Here is a 21,553-nt window from a genome sequence, read left to right on the forward strand (position 1 = left end):
AAAAAGGAGATAGTTGGGTACAAGATAAATATACAGAAGTCAATTGCATTTTTGACACAACAATGAATTATCAGAAAGACAAAGAAAAACCAATCCTGTTTAAAATAACATAAAAAATTTCTATGAGTCAATAAAAAAAAATTCCTAGGAATAAATTTAACTGATGAGGTTAAAGACTTATTTGCTAAAAACTATAAAATATTCACAAGGGAAACTGAAATTGATTCAAAGAAATGAAAAGATCTCCTATGCTGTTGGATTGGAAGAATATTAATGGCTATACTACCCAAAACAATCTACAGATTTAACGTAATACCTATCAAAATACCCAGGACAAAACTGGAAATAGAACTGCCATATGACCCAGCAATCCCACTTCTGGGCATACACACTGAGGAAACCAGATCTGAAAGAGACACGTGCACCCCAATGTTCATCGCAGCACTGTTTATCATAGCCAGGACATGGAAGCAACCTAGATGCCCATCAGCAGACGAATGGATAAGGAAGCTATGGTACATATATACCATGGAATATTACTCAGCCATTAAAAAGAATTCATTTGAGTCAGTTCTAATGAGATGGATGAAACTGGAGCCTATTATACAGAGTGAAGTAAGCCAGAAAGATAAAGACCAATACAGTATACTAACACATATATATGGAATTTAGTAAGATGGTAATGATAACCCTATATGCAAAACAGAAAAAGAGACACAGATGTACAGAACAGACTTGTGGACTCTGTGGGAGATGGCGAGGGTGGGATGTTTCGAGAGAACAGCATCGAAACATGTATATTATCTATGGTGAAACAGATCACCAGCCCAGGTTGGATGCATGAGACAAGTGCTCGGGCCTGGTGCACTGGGAAGACCCAGAGGGATTGGGTAGAGAGGGAGGTGGGAGGGGGAATCGGGATGGGGAACACATGTAAATCCATGGCTGATTCATGTCAGTGAATGACAAAACCCACTACAATATTGTAAAGTAATTAGCCTCCAACTAATAAAATACCCAGGACAGTTTCCTCTGAAATAGAATGAATGATCCTAAAATTTATACAGAACTACAAAACACCCAGAATTACCAAAGCAATCCTGAGAAAAAAAAGAAGGCTGGAGGCATAATCCTCCCAGAGTTCAGACTGTACTACAAAGCTACAGAAATCAAACAAAGTGGTACCTGCATAAAAGCAGACATATAGATCAATGGAACAGAATGTAAGTCCAGAAATAAACCCATGCACCTATGGTACATTAATTGATGACAAAGGAGTTAAGAATATACAATGGAGAAAAGATAGTCTCGTCAACAAGTATTGCTGGGAAAGCTGGACAGCTAAATCAACAAAATTAGAACACTCCCTAACACCATATACAAAAATAAGCTCAAAATAGTTTAAAGACATAAATATAAGACATGAAACCATAAAACTCCTAGACGAGAACATAGGCAAAACATTCTCAGACATAAATCGTAACAATATCTTCTGAGACCAGTCCCCAAAAGAAATAAAAACAAAAATAAACAAATGGGACCTAATCAAACTTGAAAGTGTTTGTATAACAAAGGAAACTATCAACAAAGTGAAAAGACAACCTATGGAATATGAGAAAATATTTGTAAATGATGCAAACCAATATAGAGTTAATATACAAACAACTCATGAAATCAGTATAAAATAAAACCTGATTAAAAAATTGGCTGAAGATCTAAATAGATAATTCTCCAAAGAAGACATGCAAATGGCCAACAGGTACATGAAAAGATAAAAACCATGGTGAGATATCATCTCATACTGATCAGAATGGTTATCATCAAAACATTTACAAATAATAAACAGTGGAGAGGATATGGAGAAAAGGGAACCCTCCCACACTATTAGTGGGAATGTAATTTGTAGAGCTGCTATGGAAAATAGTACAGAAGGACCTTAATAAACTAAAAATAAAGCTACCATATGATCTAGCAATTCTACTCCTGGATATACAGAAAAGATGAAAACTCTAAAGAGAAACATGTTCATAACAGAACTACTTTTAACAGTCAAGGCATGAACACAACCCATGTGCCCATCAATAGATGATTGTCTTATGAAGATGTGATAAATATATATCTAAACTGTATACAAATATATTTATACACACAAATATATAAATGTATATAAATAAAGATAGATGTGTGCTCCGTCATCCAGTCATGTCCAACTCTTTGTGATCCCATGGACTGTAGCCTGCCAGGCTCCTCCATCTATATAATTTTCCAGGTAAGAATACTGGACTGGGTTGCCATTTCCTACTCCAGGGGCTATGCCAGACCCAGAGATCAGACCCATATCTCCTGTAAGCCTCCTGCATTGCAGGTGGATTCTTTACCAGTGGGCCACTGGGGAAGCCCATATAGATAAACGTGCGTGCGTGTTAAGTCGCTTCAGTCGTATCTGACTCTGTGTGACCCAATGGACGTGCAGCCTGTCAGGCTCTTCTGTCCATGGGATTTTCCAGGCAAGAATGCCAGAGTGGGTTGCTGTGTCCTCCTCCAGGGGATCTTCCCAACCCAGGGATCGAACCCACATCTCTTATGTCTAATTTGCATTGGCAGGTGGGTCCTCTACCATTAGCACCACCTGGAAGCCCCATATAAATAAATATATATAAATAAACATATATAAATGTATATCTATAAATACATATAGAAAGATACACACAACAGAATATTACTAAACCATAAAAAAGAATGAAGTTCTAGTCTTTGCAACAATGTGGATGAACCTAGAGAATACTGTACTTAAAGTCAGACAGAAAAAGACAGATATTATATGATACCATTTACATGTGGAATCTAAAAAATAATACAAATGAATCTATATAGAAAACAGAAACTGACTCACAAACATAGAAAATAAATTTATGGTTACCAGAGGGGACAGGGGGAGTGATAAATTAGGAATATGGGATTAATAGATACAAACTATTGCTACTATACAGAAAATAGATAAGCAACAATGATATATTATACAGTACAGAGAGCTAGCATCAATATCTTGTAATAACCTATAATGGAAAATAATCTGAAAGAAACATAACTGAATCACTTTGCTGTATGCCTGAAACTCACAATATTATAAATCAACTACAATTCAATTAAAAAAACTGCAAAAAATTATCAAGGTTTAAGAACCAGTCTTCTTATGTAATCTCATAGGCTACTTTGTATAGAAGTTTCTAGGTATGGAAAAATTCTAACTGAAGTCATTGTTTCAAGTCTTAGAAATGGAATATAAGTGGTTGTTCTTGATTTTGAAGAACACTATAAAAATATGTCCCTGGAAATAGCCTAATAATAATGTTTATTCATTCATTCATTCATTCATTCATTTACTCACTCACATTTTAAATTCAGCAAATAGTTATTTGGGGCATTATACACATATAATAATAACTAGGGAAGGCAGAGGATACAAAAATACATAAAACAGATGTCATCCCTCCCCGAGTTTATAATCTAGTTAGGAAAATAAAATGCACGCACAATTAACTAGAGGGCAACACAGTATACAACCCAAGGACAGGCTTTCAGCTCCACTCAACCAGCCTCACTGAGCACTTGCATACCTCTGTTTTTCTAGGTTCTGGGGATACAAATATAGAGTCTTACAATACAAAATAGAGCACTTAAAAGACAGAAAATGCTTTGGATTAAAGCTTGTCTTTGTAAGGAATGACTGTGTAGCACTTACCGCCTGAGGAAGAAGTAAGTTTCTTATCATCAGAGGTGTGATTCACAGTCTGGTGGTGACATTTAGGGGATATAGATAAAAGGGCATCTGGGGGATACAGATGAAAGGACTTAAAACATAAGCTGATTGGTCACAGTATTTGATCATTGCATTCTTTCCAGTCTTGAGACTTTAAAACTGTATGCTTCTTTTAGAGGCAGACAGATGTTTCAGAAATTCTCAAGTCATCACATATCTGCAGCTGTCTGTTCAAGGTCTAGATGGCGTCTTCTTCTTATGGAGGAGTTGAAATGTTCCTTTAGAAGTATTAATTGGTGTTCTTAAATAGTAAGTCTCACCTGCCCAGAATAGTTGTCATTTTTAATTTTCCTTTTTTAAAAAACCTCATTCAAAGAGCACATTTCTTCACTTAAAAAGCTATGAAGTAATCACCAAGATTGATCCAAATTTAGTATGCAGTGTTTAGTCCTTTTAATAATGGCTTCCTGTGAGTGTGTGTATTAGTCACTCAGTTGTGTCCAACTCTTTATGACCCCATGGACTGCAGTCCATCAATCTCCTCTGTCCATGGGATTTTCCAGGCAAGAACACTGGAGTGGGTTGCCATTTGCTTCTCCAATGACTTTCCATAGTTTGTCCAAAATCAAAAAAATTTTTTTCAAAGGATTTCACTCACTTCGAATAGCATGCAGAGTACTGTATTTGGGGCTAACTAATTGGATTTCTCAAAAGTGAAAGGCAAAATGGAGATCTATTACAGCAATAGCATGACTAGGCCACAATTCTCATTTTTAAAAATGTTTTGAAATATTGTCCTCTAAGTTGGTCTGCTTTCTTATTTTGGTTGAGAGGCTCAAGAATAATGGAAGGGAAATATTTCCACATCCAAAATAGCAATGCAAATTTTCATTTTGCTTTTTTTCCTATAAAATGAACTATAAATAACTGGATTCAAAAATCTTTGTGATATGGAATTTTAATTGTCTAATTTCATTCACCTAAAGTGTCTCTTGCAAAATTTTATCTCTGAAGAATAATTTTCCAGGAATTCTAAAACTGTCACTGCATGGGTTTCTAATCAGGAGGTTTGTTCTGTCATGAACCCACACTGAGTACCTACTATAGTAGATGGTGTAAATCTGGTGGCAAACAAACGGATTTTGATGAACTGGAGTTATAGAAATCAAAGTGATGTTTGAGTCAATCAATACACAATCACAGTCTGTAAGGACAGAACACTAAGGACATCTAAATGGCAGACTAGAGGTGGTGTAGCTCTTCACAGGCAGAAGGTCAGAGTGAGAAAACTGGTACAGAACATGTTTGCATTTAGAATGTGGGTTTGCAAGTTTGTTGCTGTTTTAAACAAGTTTTCAAAAAAGGCAGCATATAGCCATGACTAAGACAGCAGATTTATAACCAGATTGGATTCATATTCAAACTCTGCTGCTTACAAGCCTTTTATTTTGTCTTTAGACAATTCCCTTAACCATTCTGTGCCTCAGAGTCCTCCTCTTTAAATTGGAGATAATTTTCGGATCTCAGTAGTTGTGAGGATTAAATGAGTTTAATGTTAAGATCTTAGACCAGTGCTGGAGATAGTAAGCTGTCTTTAAATTCTCAAGCCCATGAAACAGGTGTGACAGTTAACTTTATGTGTCGGTTTGAATGGGGCAAGGGATGCCCAGATAGCTGCTGGTAGAACATTCTTTCTGGGTGTGTCTGTGAGGGTGTTTCAGGAAGAGTGTCACATTTGAATCAGTAGCCTGCTCTCACCAATGCTGGTGGACATCGTGCAATCATTGAGGTCCTAAACAGAACAACTATGCAGGGAAAGGGAGAATTTGCCCTTTGTTTGGGACATCCATCTTCTCCTATCCTCATAAATCAGCACTGTTGCCTCTTGGCCCTTCAGACTTGGACTGAGACTTAACACCATTGTTCCCCCTGGACTTCGTGTTTGGACTGGATCAGCACCACTGGTTTCTTTGGCCTGGAGCTTGCAGATAAAAGACCACGGGGCTTTTCAGCTTCCATAATCTCATGAGTCAATTAAATCTCATTCTATATGTCTGGGGCTTCCGTGGTGGCTCAGGCGGTAAAGAATCTGCCTGCAATGCAGGAGACCTGGGTTTGTATAGCTAGGTATATCCTATTTGTTCTGTTTCTCTAGACAACTCTGATTAATACTAAGAGCAAAACTCTTACTTTATAGATGAAGTTAATGCATGAAACAAATAAGTAACCTGCCCAAGAGCAGCAAGTGCTAAGTTGTAAAGCTGGGATTTGAACCCAGGCACAGTGATTTAAGGTTGCAGGTGATAATCCCAGTATATAAAAAAAATTTTAGTTAAATCTTAGTGGCACTGTCAAGATTGGGTCTTGGTTCATTAAAATATTTGAATGCTATATAAGAAAAATGTTTTTAAAGTATGAGTATTGCTAATAAAAACAGTCAAGTCTATTAAGCCTCAAGGGAAAAAGAACAAAAGTTTCCTACAACTATGTAACCGAACCCTACTTTAATACATAAAAGGAGAGTGTTGTTGTAAAGGCTGTATTTGAATGAAATTTGAACCAGTGGGTCAGAATGGGAGGTTTATTGTACAGCTCACTCACTGAGGAATATTAATCTAATAAAATTGAATAAATTCTTTCCATTGTTTTTCTTGGCCTACAAGGGGAGTCAATAAAGGCTCCAGTATGAGAGTCACATTAGATCAGATTCAGGTCCATATCATTAAAGCTATGGTTTTTCTAACAGGCACGTACAGATGTGAGAGTTGGACTATAAAGAAGGCCGAGCACTGAAGAATTGATGCTTTTGAATTTCAGTGCTGGAGAACACTCTTGAGAGTCTCTTGGACTGCAAGAAGATCAAGCCAGTCAATACTAAAGGAAATCAACCTTGAATACCCATTAGAAGGACTGAGGCTGAAGCTCTGATACTTTGGTCACCTGATGCAAAGAGCCAACTGATTGAAAAAGACCCCGAGGCTGCAAAAGACTGAGGGAAGGAGGAGAAGGGGGTGACAGAGGATGAGATGATTGGACGGCATCACCAACTCGAAGGACGTGAGCTTGAGGAAACTCCAGTAGATGGTGAAGGACAGGGAAGCCTGGCGTGCTGCAATCCATGGGGTCACAAAGATTTGGACATAACTTAGTGAATGAACAACAGGGGTCTTGAGGAAGTTGTCTGGGTTTTTACAAATGCCTATTTGGCTCCTCTGGTCTGGCTGGGGCCATGTTTATACTGGACTACCTACAAGCTCCCGTTTGAAGTGTTTGCTTCCTGAAGCTGCCTGCTTTCTGAAGCACTGAGCATCACTTGGGACAGAGACAATCGCCATGATGACACTGCGGGAAAGCCCAGTGATTTAAGCGCACAGAAGGTGGGGTCGGACTAAGGGATTGTGTGATCCACCTCTGCCACCTGCTACGTGACATTCGACAAGTTACTTAATGGCTCTGCACTTCATTTTCTTGTACAAAAGGGAGACAGTAACAAAAACCCACCTCAGAGTGTTATTGTGAGGATTAGGTGAGTTAATAGGAGTAAATCTTAGATGGATAACGAACACATAAAGAGAATAATGGAAAGGTCAGCTCTTCTTAATGTTATTTGTGATGGCCTACAGAATTGCCTTGTCAACTCGGCTGATGTGTCCACTAGAGATGGACATGCATACATCTATGCTTTAGTCACAGTGTGTGTAGTAGAGTGAAACCTCAGATAAGCAGCTAGAAGCTAATCAGAGCTTTTAATTAACATAGTTTTAAAAACACTTTGATTTTGTAAGAAAAAAGCAAATTCAAAAAGCATCACCATGTTTTAAAAACTGTGCAAATAGAAAAAAACAATGTATAAACAAAATACCAGAAACTTCCCAAACTTCCAGGAGATCTCTAGAGATCTGCTCAAGTTCAGTTCCATTTCTCATAAGTTTTTAAAATATCACATGATGCACTCATCACTAATAAATTCTGAAAATACTCTTCATGTGTCTTAGGTTAGTCCCTTAACATTTCAGAACCTAAGTTTCTCACTCATAAAACCAAAGTACTCTCAGCCCTGCTTGATTCCCTGGACAGTTGGGAGGGAGATGAGATGCTGTATCTAAAAGAAGCTGGTGCTGCATGCTAAGTCGCTTCAGTCACGCTCGACTCTCTGGAGCCCTTTAGAATGTAACCCATCAGGCTCCTCTGTCCATGGGATTCTCCAGGCAAGAACACTGGACTGAGTTGCCATTCCCTCCTCCAGGGGATCTTCCTGACGCAGGGATTGAACCTGCATCTCTTATGTCTTCTGCATTGGCAGGCGTGTTCTTTACCTCCACCACCACCTGGGAAGCCCAAAAGAAGCCCACTATATATAAAATATCATGCTGTTATATATTGGGAAAAACATAGTGTTGAGAATGATTCTTAGGTGTCACAACATCCTCAGGTTTAGAAAAGCAAATGTATCTAGTCTCCTAATATCACAAGGTCAGAAACTAGACTAAAATTTTATATAGAGTCTCATCAAGTGTTGAAATGAAAAGATGTGCCGATTATATGAGATATGTAAACCCCTGCAGTGTTTCAGCCAGAGAGGATATCGCCACTCCCAAATTCGTAAGGCCATCACTCCAGTAAAGAGAGGATGCAGGAGCCTACTGAGGGCATTGCTTTATCCTGGGAATTCCAGGCTTCTGCGCAGCTAGGTCAAAGAGATGAGCTCTGGGCAGGAAGGCTTATAGGGACTCCCATTCCATATCAGTAAGGTGACCCCTTCTCTGGATGTGTATAATAAATTCCTCTTCTCAGGTGCTGGAGCCTGGAGAGGCAGGAGAAATCGGGCTGTAGCTGCTGCTCCTAATATCTTTGCATTCACCATATAAGAGAATACATTCACTCAGCAATTCTTCCTGTAAGAATCACTCCTATAGAAATACTTGTACTAGTATGTATTGATATATAAATTTTACCATGCAACACTGCTTGTGATTCTGATAGCTAAAAATTGGAAACTAAATTTTGGTACATTCAATCTATGGAGTATTTACTCCATGTCTTCAAAGCATTATAAAATGAAGTAGATTTCCATGTAAGGACATGGAATGTGTTCATAATATGCCAGGCAAAAGTAGAAAGTTACACTACAGTATATGCAATATGATTCCATTTTTGGATTCCATTTATTAAAATTATTTTTTAATTGAAGGATAATTGCTTTACAGAATTTTGCTATTTTCTAACAAACATCAACATGAATCAGCCACAAATAATTGTTTTAAATATGATCAGAGAGTTACAAGAGAACACAGATATGTAATTTCGTGACAACCTATGAAATGTGAAAATATTTGCAAACCAAATATCTGGTAAGGGGTTAATATCCAAAATACATAAAGAACTCATGCAAAACCACATTACCAATTAAAAATGGAAAAAGGACATAAACAGATCTTTGTCCAAAGAAGACTTATGAATGGCCACGTTACATGAAAATGTGCTCAACATCACTTATTGGAGGGGCAATGCAAATCAAAACCACAATGAGATATCACTTCATGCCTACCATCGTAGCTGTCATCAAAAAGATGAGATGATGATGTTGGCAAGGATCTGCCATGTGATTCTATAAGGAACAACCATAGGATCAAATACACTTTGGGGAATACATCCAAAGAAAACAATACCACTTTATAGAAGAGATATCTACACCCTCATGCTTACTGCAGCACCATTCGTAATAGTCAAAACACGAAGATAACCTTTGCCCATCGTGAAGGAATAAAAAGAAATGGCCTTCCTTTTACAGAAGGAAAATTCTGCCATTTGTGACAACATAGACAAACCTGGAGGGCATCATGCTAATAAAGTAAGTCAGACAGAGAAAGACAAATACTATATGATGTCATGTATATATGGAATCTAAAAGCATCAACTAATAGAAACATAGAATAGGACCCTGGTTGTCAGGAGCTGAGAGATGGGGTCAACAGGGAGATGCTGGTTGAAGGGCACAAACCTTCATTTGTAAGATGGATAAGTTCTGGGGATCCAGTATAGAGTATGGAGACTGTAGTTAACAACACTGCACTATATGTTGGGTTGACCAAGAAGTTTGCTTGGCTTTCTCCATTGTATGTTACAGAAAAACCCAAATGAACTTTGTGGTCACCCAATACTTGAAAGTTACTTTTTGAGTGGAGGTTTAATAATCTCTCCATAACAACAAAAACAAAATGGTAACTACTTGAGGTGAAGCATATGTTAACTAACCTTATTTTGGTAAGCATTTCACAAAATATACACATGTATCAAATCATCATATTGTACATTTTAAATGTGTACAATGTTAAATATCAATTATATCGTAATAGAGCTGGAAAAAATCCCTAAGAGTCATACCCAAACCCATCTGTTAATCTTATTAGTTAACATCCGAAATACATATGATGAATTTTCATTACCTCTACTGCTCACTACCTGCAGTGTTATCACTGTTTTATTCGCTCCCACTTTACTTTATTGGTGAGGGAGGGATTTCCAGCCTTTGATTATGGGGATGGCCAAACACATCCAACTGGGCAGAGGAAACTGACAGCAGTTTGTTAATCACATATATTGATACATACAGCCCAGGGCCGTACATACACTATGCAATGGCCAAGAGTACTTGGGAAGAGCATGAACAAGCAGAAGCTGAGAGAGACAAGCTCTGCACTAGCGAGATAATGAGGTATCCTCTGGTTCCTGCAAGAGGATGTGGCTGTCCTGTTTAAACAATCCCCAGTGCTGCTGAAGAACGAAAACTTGCTCCTCAGGGATCAGCAGGAACTGCACTCAGTCTGCTTGATAAGGAGGGTTGTTTGCCTCGGGGGCTTTATCCATGGGGCAGAGGGAGGGGGACCTTGTGTTTAGGCAATTTGATGCCCGTATGATTTTAGCAGATGTCAAAGCAGCACATAATATTAATATTAGTTCTAACACCACAGTCACCCTTGTCCAAGACCCTATAATAATCTCTCATTGGGATTACTGTAACATTCTACTTCCTTCCAATTGTTTTCCGACAATCTTTCTACAACCTATTCTCCAAACAATGGTTAGAAAGATTTTTTACAAAAGATAATCGGATTTTAGATCTCCTTATTTAATATCCCTCTGACTTCCTATGACATTTAGAAGAAAGAAACTTTTTAATGAAGAAGCACAAGTTTCAGATAATCTAGTTCCCAGTTTCCTCTTCAGTCTCAAATACTAAATTCTTAGGCTCCCTGCCGTTACCCATACTCGAGCACAATTTCTGCGCTTTGAAAATGCCAAGCTCATTACAACCTTAGGGCATTTATCACCTGTGGGGACCTCTACTTGGAAAGTTCTGCCCAAGCTCTATATTTGAATTTCTCCTCTTCATCATGCAGGCCTTTGTTAAAAGGCACTTTCTGATTGAAAGTCACCCAACAAGCAGTGATCCATGGCCGTTGCATTCACTCTCTGGCCCATTACCTTTCTTTATTTTTTCCTCGCAGCATCTGTTACCACTGAAATTATCTTTTGTATTTATGAATTGATTTATTCGTAGGTTTTCTAAGGATGAGGGTTTTGTTTTGCTCATCCTTATCCCCAAAGGCTACAGAAGTGCCTGGCACAGAGTAGGTGCTTAATATTTATTGAACAAAAGACTACAACACATGAGCCTTTAAATTTCTTCTTAAACACTTCAGTCAGATAGCCTCCTACAGCCTAGAATCATATTAGGAACTCAAGGCTACTGGGGAGTTTCAGCTTAAGAAAATAACCTATTATTCTCCAAACATCCCTATACCCTGAAGCTGACTCTATCAGTGGCTTTCTGAAGGCTAAAATAGGATTTACTTAGAGGAACCTCTCTGTTGGTTCTTTGAATATGGAAACAGTCCAGTCTTGGCATCACATTTGTTTTTATGTTGCTGGAACCCTCACTGTCTCTGCTGGCTTGCTAATGCTCCTCTTGGATTCCCCTTTTTGTATCTAAATATAAAACCAACCACATTATTCTCCACTGAAATATAACTTTGCTGGCTTTCATAATTATCTGTAGTATCCTACTCTGACAGAGCTTGAATCAGCCTAAATTTTTGAAGAGACCAGGCAGGATTCTGAATTTTGCTTCACCCAAAGTTATGACCAAAGACTTGAGAGAGAAAAAAAAATACAAGATAATTTGTCAGAGAACTGAATTTGCCTGTGGAGGAAAAAATGTATTTCTCTTAAGAAGTTGAGAGCTCTTCAATAAACATTAGGCCCACCTTTGACAAATTGACTTTTCAAAATTGTTTTTCACATGAAAACATGTTCTACATGGTATACCCCCTCCCAACAATCATGATGGTTTAACAAATAAGGAAAGAATTATTTTCAACTTTCAAACTCTCCTTTGCGAGGCAATGAAGAATGAGAGGTGAAAATAATGGTGAAACCCAATTTTATTTTCAAAGACTATATGCCTTTATTTTCACATTCTTACATTTTCTTGCCTGAAGCAATGGTATTTTATGACCATTTAATTTCAAAAGGAAAAAGCCCACACAGACATTCCTACCAGTACTAGGACACAATATCTACGTCTGTTTTATGATAATAACCACTCAGCATTTACTTAACACTTCCCTTTTAATCATCTCCAATTATTATAGAAATTGAGCCAGTGCCAAGTCAAGCATAAATATAAATTTATGGGTGAAAATATAAAGCAGAGATTATAAAAACTGCCAGTTACAAATATAGGCAAAAACTGGCCTAAGAGGCAAAATAATTGGATCACTTTTATGTCTACAGTATTATTGCTGAAGAAAGACCATTTTGATTCAATATTTGACATATTCAACCTATAGCTAAATCAGTTGCATAGTGATTAAAACAGATGACTAGCTGACTCAGCTAACCCCAAACAAATGAAACAAACAACAACTTGATGTCTGGCTATATTGGTTTTCTATTGCTGCCACAAGAAATCACCACAAACTTAGCTGCTTCATACAATGCACACATTTATTACCTCTCACTTCTGTAAGTCAGAAGTCCTGTGGGCCTGACTCATTCCTTGGCTCCAGGCTGCATAAGGTGAAATCAAGATGGTGGTTAGCCTGGGCCCTTATCTGGAGTCTTGGCGGGGGAAGTCACTTCCCAGCTCACTCAGGTTGGGGATAGAATCTCATTCCTCGAGGCTGAAGGGTGAAGTCCCCGCTTCTATCCTGGTTGTCAGCTGGGAGCCTCTTTTATGTTGAGGCGGCCAACGCTCTTTACCACGCTGCTCACTTCAGCAGGCTTTCAGTCGCTCTGATTTCCCTTCTACTTCACGCTTCACTTAACACCAGCTGGGAATAAAAAGTTCTACTTTTAGAGGCTTATGTGATTATATTGGACCCACCTGGATCATTGAGAATACTCTCTCATTAGGCCTGTAAACTTGATTACAGCTGCAAAGTCCTTTTCGCCAGATTTAAGGGTTTCAGATTACAGGGTGTGGACATCTTTGTGGGACCATTTTGCATACCACACTGGCTTATAAATCTCCACCTGATATGGATTATAAATGTGAATTAGAAAACTCTTGCTTTGGCATGTTGTAGTCATACTAGCCTTCTTGCTGAGTCTTTTCTTAAAATGTCTTTTTAAAAAAACTGTCTTTTATTTGACTGCCCCAGGTCTTGGTTGTGGCATGTGGGATCTTCGATCTTCATTACAGCATGTGAGCTTTTAGTAGCAGCCTGTGGGATCTAGCTCCCCAGTCAAGGATTGAACTTGGGCCCCCTGAACTGGGAGCATGAAGTCTTAGCCTCTGGCCCACCAAGAAAGTCCCCCTTTCTGATCCTTGAATAGGCTATGTCTGTTCTCTCCTCAGGACCTTTGCACATGCTGTGGCTTTGCTAGGAATGTGGTACCCCAGATCCTTTTAAAGCTGATTTTTTCTCTTCACTCAGGGCCAAGTGTAAATGCCACCTCCTCCAAGATATAATCCCTGATCTTCTTTTTAAAGTTTCCTCTCTGTGCTCCAGTTACTCTTTATCATTTATTTTATATATAAATTAGCTTTATTATTTGTTTTTTTCTGTTTATTGTTTGCATCCACCTTGGCAAGCCACTCTAGTGTTCTTGCCTGGAGAATCCCAGGGATGGGGGAAGCCTGGTGGGCTGCCGTCTTTGGGGTTGCACAGAGTCGGACACGACTGAAGTGACTTAGCAGCAGCAGCAGCTATACTTTAAGCTTTCTGAGGCTCATTGCTGCCTAGCTTATTACTGCATCTGCCTGGTGACTCAGATGGTAAAGAATCTGCCTGTGATGCAGGAGACCCAGGTTTGATCCCTGGGGTGGGAAGATTCCCTGGAGAAGGGAATGGCAACCCACTCCAGTATTCCTGCCTGGAGAATTCCATGGACAGGGGAGCCTGGTGGGCTACAGTCCACTGGGTCGCAAAGAGTTGGACATGACTGAGAGACTAACACTTGCTTATGTCAAGATCAATGCCTAGAACATGGGAAAAACTCAGTATTTGTCACCTATCCTGTGTTTCATTTCTTCCTTTAAATAAATGAAAATATTTTGTACCACTTTATCTTTAAAGCCAATGCATTATTTTAATGAACAGTATTAATAAATATATTTCACCTGCTGTGAAAATAGGTACATGTCTAAACCTAAAACAAAGTCAGCTTGCAACAAAATTCAGCAGCTGACTTGTGCTGAAAGGCTTAAAGCTGGGCTTCTCCACTCTGACTGCACATTAAAATCACCTGGGAAATATTAAAAAGAAATGGACTCTCAGGTCTCATACCAGACCAATTAAGGCAGAGTCTCTTTGAAACGGGGCTCTGGTATATTTAAAAATCTTCTCAGGGTCCTCCCATGATGACCAGAAGCTCTTGCAGGAGCTCCAGAGCCTGAAAGCAGAGCTGAAGCTGGGGGAGTGGGTGCGGGACCCCACCCAGAGTGCCCTGGAGGAAGCGGCCCACAAGAAGTCCAGAAATTTCATCCAGGGCAGACTTACTGGTGCAGACTTAGTCTCCTATAGCAGTGTATTAGTTGCCAGGTCTGCCATCATAAAGTACCACAGTCTGGGTGGTTTAAACTATAGAACCTGTTGTCTCACAGTCTGGAGGCTAGACCTCTAAGGTCCAAGGTGTTGTCAGGGCTGGTTCCTTCTGAGCGCTGTAAGAGAAAGACCTGTTCCAGGTCTCCCTTGTAGCTTCTCATAGTTTCCTGGCAGTCTCTGGCATTTCTTGGCATGTAGATCTCTGCCTTGATCTTCATATGTCTTTCTCCCTGTGTGCCTGTCCGTCTCCAAGTTTCCTTTTTTAAGGGACATTAGACACCCTACTTCAGTGCGACATCTTTAATTATATCTGCTACAACCTTGTTTCCAAATAAAGTTACATTGTATGGTGCTGGGTTTAGGTCTTCAGAATATGAATTTAGGCGTGGGGGATTGTTGGGCTGCATGCCACAGGCCTGCAAGTTCTGTACATGCATAGCCTCAAAAGGCTGAAGAACCCAGAGTTAGCAAATGGTTTAATAGACAAGAGATCTGGGCTTCCTTGGTGGCGCAGATGGTAAAGAATCCGCTTGCAATACGGGAGATCTGGGTTTGATCCCTGGGTTGGGAAGGTCCCCTGGAGGAGGGCATGGCAACCCAGTCCAATATTCTTGCCTGGAGAATCTCCATGGTAAGAGGAATCTGGTGGGCCATAGTCCACGGGGTTGCAAAGAGTCAGACACGACTGAAGGGCTAGGCACAGCACAGCACATCTAAAGTAAACGGGTCCTGGAACATTAGATGTTCACTCTATTATGGCCATTAGATGGCAGACAAGACAAGATAGCAGCAGGCTTTGTGCTGGACCAGGGTGAGGGGGTGAGAGGGTGGACGGGGAGACTATCAGTTGTAGGGAGAATCGACTTAGGGACAACAGATTGGTTCATCAGTTACCACGGAAACCATCAGACAGCACAGCCCTCTTAGCTCATCCAGCTAAGCACCTTCAAGGGGCAGAGGTTTTCCTGTCATTAAATGGTCAAAGGTGAGCCATTCTGATCTAAAGGTTAGAACAATTACTAACGGGGGACAGAGGGAAGGGCAAATATGTAGGTATTTACTTATTAGGCTCAATGAAGAAGGGAGGTTAGTCATGTGAGTATGGTGTAGGCGAGGTAAAGACCAGACCCCAGAGGATGTACAGAGAGCAAGCCAGCAGCCATCCTGGGTGGCCTGATCACACAAGAACCATAATCCCACCTGTAATTCACAAATGCAAAGTTAGACAAAGCATACGCCATGACTGTTTCCAGTCCTAGTCCTGGACTAACGTCTTTGGAGTGGAAGGACACCAAGTGTGGCCTAGCGCTCAGGTGGGGGCACGCTCCAGAGGCAGGAACACGGAGCCGGGCCCCGGCCGACCACGTGGTCACCCTGGGCTAAGCAGGCCGAAACGGGCTGCAGGGGCTCCTGGAGCTTGTGGGACAAAGGACAGGAGAGGGAACGCGCGCGGGAGGCTGGGAAGTGGGGGCTGCAGCCCACCCTGAAGGTTCCCGCAGGTACTGGCCCGAGGGTGGGGCCGCATACACTTAGGGCCAAACCCACCAGGCGCTGGAGGTGGCCGCTGCGGGGCTAAAAGCCGTAAGCTGAATTTCACCAACGGTGCTCTTGTAAATTACATTTCAATTGATAAAAATAAGGTTTTTGCACAAAATAGTAAAGATATCGAAGTAATATCTTAATCTGTGAGGAATGTTACATTATATTTAAGTGTCTATATTTAAGGGTGTGTTTCTTTTTAACGAAAGGAGATAAATCATCCCAGGACCCCATTTTAAGAAAAAGCTAAGGGTATTTCAAATGATTTACCAGTGGAATTAGATAAGAATATTTGGGTCTTTAATTTCAACACCACTTAGGTTCCACTGAATTTTGTGAATTCTTAGGTTTGCATTATCTGTTTCCAGAAATTATTATGGCCTGGCTCTGTGTTAACTCAGTCATGAGAGAGACATAAGAGATAAACCAGTGCCTGTGCATGTGGGTGCCGGCTTGGTCCATGTATTGATAAGAGATGGAACGCTTTTGACATTCTATTGAGACCCCAGGAAGTTCACATTTGAAGAGTAAGGGCCATCCCCTAGGACCAAAGACAAAAAGTAAAATATGTACACATATACTAACAAGAAAATAAGTAAAATACAAGCCTGGTCAAAAGGACTGACTTAACATGATAACTCATGACACTGATTAAAGGACAACCATCAATCCAGATTCTCTACAATGTATCACCACAACATCCAGTGTATTACAAAAAATTACTGGACATGCAAATAAGTAGGAAAATGTGACTCATAATCAAGAGAGAAAAGAGTCAATAAACCTTGACTCCTACATTACACAACACAAAAATCAATTCAAAGTGAAATGCAAAAATTAAAATTTTAGAACATCTAGAAGAAAAAGTAGGGGAATACTTTCATGACCTTGAAGGTAGATAAGGATTTCTAAGAGAGGATACAGAGGCACTAACCATTAAAGGGAAAAAGTGTTCAACTGGATTTCACTGAAGTTAAAACCTCCCATATATCAAAAGACCATTTAGAAAATGCAGCTGCAAGCCATGGGTTGGAAGTATACGTTTTCATTTCATATATCTGACACAGTCCATTAGGACTGGGATGTATGAAGAACTCCTATAAATCAATGAGAATAAGACAAATACATTAAATATTTTTTAAAACAATGCAAAGATCTCTTTCATATGAGAATTTATATGATGGCCAATAGGCACATAACGGCAAATTAAAAACACTAGGACCATTTCACACGTATTAAAAATGGAAAACATTTTAAAAGAGACCTGCAAAAAGTGGTTGGTGAGGATACAGAGCAAATGTAAGCCTCATGTACTATAGATAATAGTGTACAATGGTACAACCAATTTGAAAAACTAGATGTTTCTTACACAAACATCTATCTCCATGCCTAGGTATTTTCCTAGGACAAATGGAAACTTAAAGTGAAAAGTGAAAGTCGCTCAGTCGTGTCCAACTCTTGCGACCCCGTGGACTATAAAGTCCATGGAATCATTAATAGGAAAATTAAAAAAATATTGAATATTTATACAATCACATACTAGGAAACTAAAATGAATGAACTACTGTTCCACTCAATGACAGAGATGAAATTCAAAAACATTATCTTGAGTGAAAGAAGTTAGACCCAAAAGATTGCATTCTACATGATATCGTTTATGGGAAGTTTAAGAATGCTCAACATTATATGGTGATAGAAGTCACAATTGCTTCTGGGGAGGGAGAATGAATCACAGGGAAGGGAAGGAGGTAGAAGAAATTTCTAGAGTGATGAACATATTCTAATTGAGATTTGGAGTGTTGGTTTTACAAGTGCAACCTGTCAAAGGTCATCAAACTGTACATTTTAGATGTAAATTTCACAGTAGAAAATTGACTTTAATAAAAATTTTCATAATTGAAAAAATTAAATAGAGAAAGAGAGGCCACTGTGGCAAAAGATTATATTCATCTTTCACTTGTCAAAGTGAAAGTTCTACTGGTAGACAGGTTAACCTGCCAGATGTGATTGGGTTCCGCGCGGAACACTGCAGGGTTCTCGGCAGTTACCGCAGACTGTGGGAACCACGACAACGCTGGGGGACTCTGGGGCGGACTTCAGTGCACAGAGGGAGTGTGAGCCATTATGGAACTTGGCTTTCAGCTGATTCTGGGGAAATCGCGAGAAGTTGTAGCAGAACTGCTGCCAGATGACATGAGACCAGGCATTGTCCACAGCAGCCTCCAATGGGAGTCAGTGATGTGTGTTTCTGTCATTGGCTTTTTGGTGGGTTTCTTGTATTTGTTCAGACTTATGCATTAGGTTAGAAACTGATTTTACGGGAAAGGGAATTTTGAGCTGCACAAACACTGGCTGCGCTGATTCAGGTGAAGCAACAATTTTTTGGCATGTCTAGTTCTGTTAAAAAGGAATTTTTAAATGCTAAGTCATATTTAGAAGACTCCAGCCTAGAAAAAGAGTCTTCAAAAATCCAGAGGCTGGCTGACACATATGGAAAGTTGAAGAGAACCAACTCAATCTCAGAGGAGGAAATGACTACTCTAGTAAAAGAAGTAAAGAAAGAAAAGTCCAGACCCTCAAGACAGAAAAAGATGATGGCTAAAATTATAAGAATGATCCAGTTACCAGAAAATGACTTAGGAGAAGAAGCCTTCAGATTACAAGAAGGTCTTTCGAACACCACAGTGGCTGGGAGCTTACATCCTTACTGTCTCTCACTAAGGGTCTAAAAGTGGAATGCTTCACGTCCCCCTACTCAGACGCCATGGGCAAACAGGATCAGTTCTCTACTTCCCCCTTCAAAATGAGGTCCATCTTTATCTGTGCTTCCGGGAAGCATTTAAGAACCTTCTTCCACGAGCCGGAGTTTATTTTTGTCCACCTTCATATTCTGAAATCCGACATGAGTTCTTCTCAGGTTGATTCAAATTTCAAATGAATCAACTGCTGGAATGCCAGAAACATACAAAGAACTTGGGACTCTAAAACTCTCTCTTTTCAGAAGGAATCCCATTCATTACTTTAAGAACAGATGATACTTGTGAGAGTCAAACTTGTGCTCAAAATAAAGCGTGATGGAATTTAGTTCTCAGAATAGCGTTTTGTAATGATTATTTTCACATGAATTTTATAAGTGAATTATTTCTATTATATTTTATATCACATACATATTGCGTTTATTTAATATGTACAGTTTACAGCAAAAGGAGACATTTTAAGTGCAAAGGCAATTTTGGTTTGCCCAGCCCAATATTCACTAGTTATAAATCAATGAAAAGTAAAGTTTTTTCCTTAATAAATAGTACTTAGTTTAAAAAGTTTTTTTTTAATGAATATTCTACATGTCATAATCATGGGGTGTGGCTAAAGTGCTGTAGAAGGAAATTTATAGCATTTAGTGTTTCTATTTAATATGAATAGGTTTTATTTATATAAGAATAAAGCCTAAAAAGAAAAAATGAAAAAAATCTGTTTATAGTTCTTTACAGCAGTTTTTAGCAATCTCAGTTCCTAGACTACTCCCCAGGCAATTTAAATCATAATCTTAAAGGGTGAGACCAGGTCCCAGTATTTTATAAAGCTGTCTGGGGGACCCTCATCCTTAGTGAAAATTAAGGACCGCTGATTTAAATGGTATGTACAGCATTGTATATAATTTCATTGTAAATCCATATAAAACCTATCTTATAGCTACTTTATCTTAATTATATAACTATAACTACAAAAGAATAGTCCCAAATAAATAGAAGACAAAAAACTGTCAACAAAAGAATACTTTCATATAAATTGATAATGAGATGGTGTGATATGGTAGAAATATTATATTTTTAATCAGAAGATTTATTTATAGATTTATAATTAGTCAAGACTGAAATTTTTTTCTCATTTGATATGGTGTGATTTCTTATTTTGTCTTCAGTTTCCTTATTTCTAAGATGATTGACTGAACTAAAATGTGATTCCCAAGATCCTTTATGGCTATAAAATTCTTTGAGTTTACCAGTAAGTAGAAAATTTTGGAGATGAAGAGATTAAGATTGAATTTTGACTTATTAAGCACTGGACTTTGTAATCAACCATACCTCAAGGTATGCTGACTCATCTCCTACAGACATATCTTTATATATTTTTCATCTGCCTTCCTAATTCTTTATCACCCTCTTTTCTGGCTGGAATTTCATTTCTTCCTGATGTTATACTCGTAGACCTGAAAACTTTGCTCTGAATAAAGAACTTGCTATCTGAGTATAAGCAATTGCCTTTTTACAATACTTGTCAATTACTATTATGGTGTCTGCCAAACTGAAAATCTCACAACTTCAGTTCTTCAGATCATAAAAATAAATTATTTTATTATTTCATTAATTAAATGGAATACAAATTTACACATAACATATACAGAGAATAAACTATGCTAATAATGCATAACATATAATCAGTAAGATATTTCTACAACAATGCAGTTAAACTACTCTACAACTTGGAGGCAAAACTAATATAATTATTTCTTGCCCTCCTGTGTATGGTGGGTTAGGGCTTACCTGGGGCTTCCCAAGTGGCGCTAGTGGTAAAGAACCTGCCTGCCAATGCAGGAGACACAAAAGATGGGAGTTTGATCACTGGGTCAGGAAGATCCCCTGGAAGAGGGCATGGCAACCCACTCCGGTATTCTTGCCGGGAGAATCCCATGGACAGAGGAGCCTAACGGGCTACAGTCCATAGGGTTGCAGAGTTGGACATAAATGAAGTGACTAAGCATGCATGCACGCACAGGCTTACCTGGAATTCAGCTCATTGAGGCTGGGATTGGCTTGGTTTAATCTATGGCTTGGTCTAAGTCTGCTCCATAAGTTTCTCATCCCTTATTGTACAGCAGGTGTCTGAGATAAAAAGCAGAAATGCAAGAGAGATGAATGTAAGCACACAATGCCTCTTAGGTCAGAACTCAGACCTTATGACTTCTGCCTGCAGTCCACAGGCAGAAGTCCATGGCTGAGCCCCATATCAACAGGAGCCGGAAGATAACTTTACCATGCTGGAAGAGGCATAAATATTTATTGTACAATAAGTCCATACCATTATTTCTATCTTCAGTTCAGTTCAGTTGCTCAGTCATGTCCGATTCTTTGGGATCCCATGGACTGCTGCACACCAGACCTCCCTGTCCATCACCAATTTCTGTAGTTTACTGCAACTCATGTCC

At 39.2% G+C, this 21,553-nt stretch overlaps 2 long non-coding RNA genes across 3 annotated transcripts in view; both read right to left on the reverse strand.

Annotated features, from left to right (window-relative positions):
* Window positions 1-13,280, reverse strand: part of LOC139030932 (uncharacterized) — a 203,812-nt gene extending 190,532 nt beyond the window's left edge. The window contains exon 1 of one of the 2 annotated variants that reach the window (XR_011483376.1): window positions 13,149-13,280. This is a non-coding gene — a long non-coding RNA (uncharacterized lncRNA). Of the gene's footprint in view, window positions 1-12,776; window positions 13,094-13,148 lie in introns of those variants that run through there. The other variant, XR_011483375.1, reaches the window with a different exon arrangement.
* Window positions 13,281-21,135: 7,855 nt separating this feature from the next.
* The window catches only part of LOC139030872 (uncharacterized), a 272,068-nt gene continuing 271,650 nt past the window's right edge, over window positions 21,136-21,553 (reverse strand). The window contains exon 5 of the long non-coding RNA XR_011483310.1: window positions 21,136-21,230. This is a non-coding gene — a long non-coding RNA (uncharacterized lncRNA). The remainder of the gene's footprint in view (window positions 21,231-21,553) is intronic.

Source organism: Odocoileus virginianus, chromosome 24 (assembly GCF_023699985.2).
Source record: "Odocoileus virginianus isolate 20LAN1187 ecotype Illinois chromosome 24, Ovbor_1.2, whole genome shotgun sequence".
In the NCBI taxonomy this organism is placed as follows: Eukaryota; Metazoa; Chordata; class Mammalia; order Artiodactyla; family Cervidae; genus Odocoileus; species Odocoileus virginianus.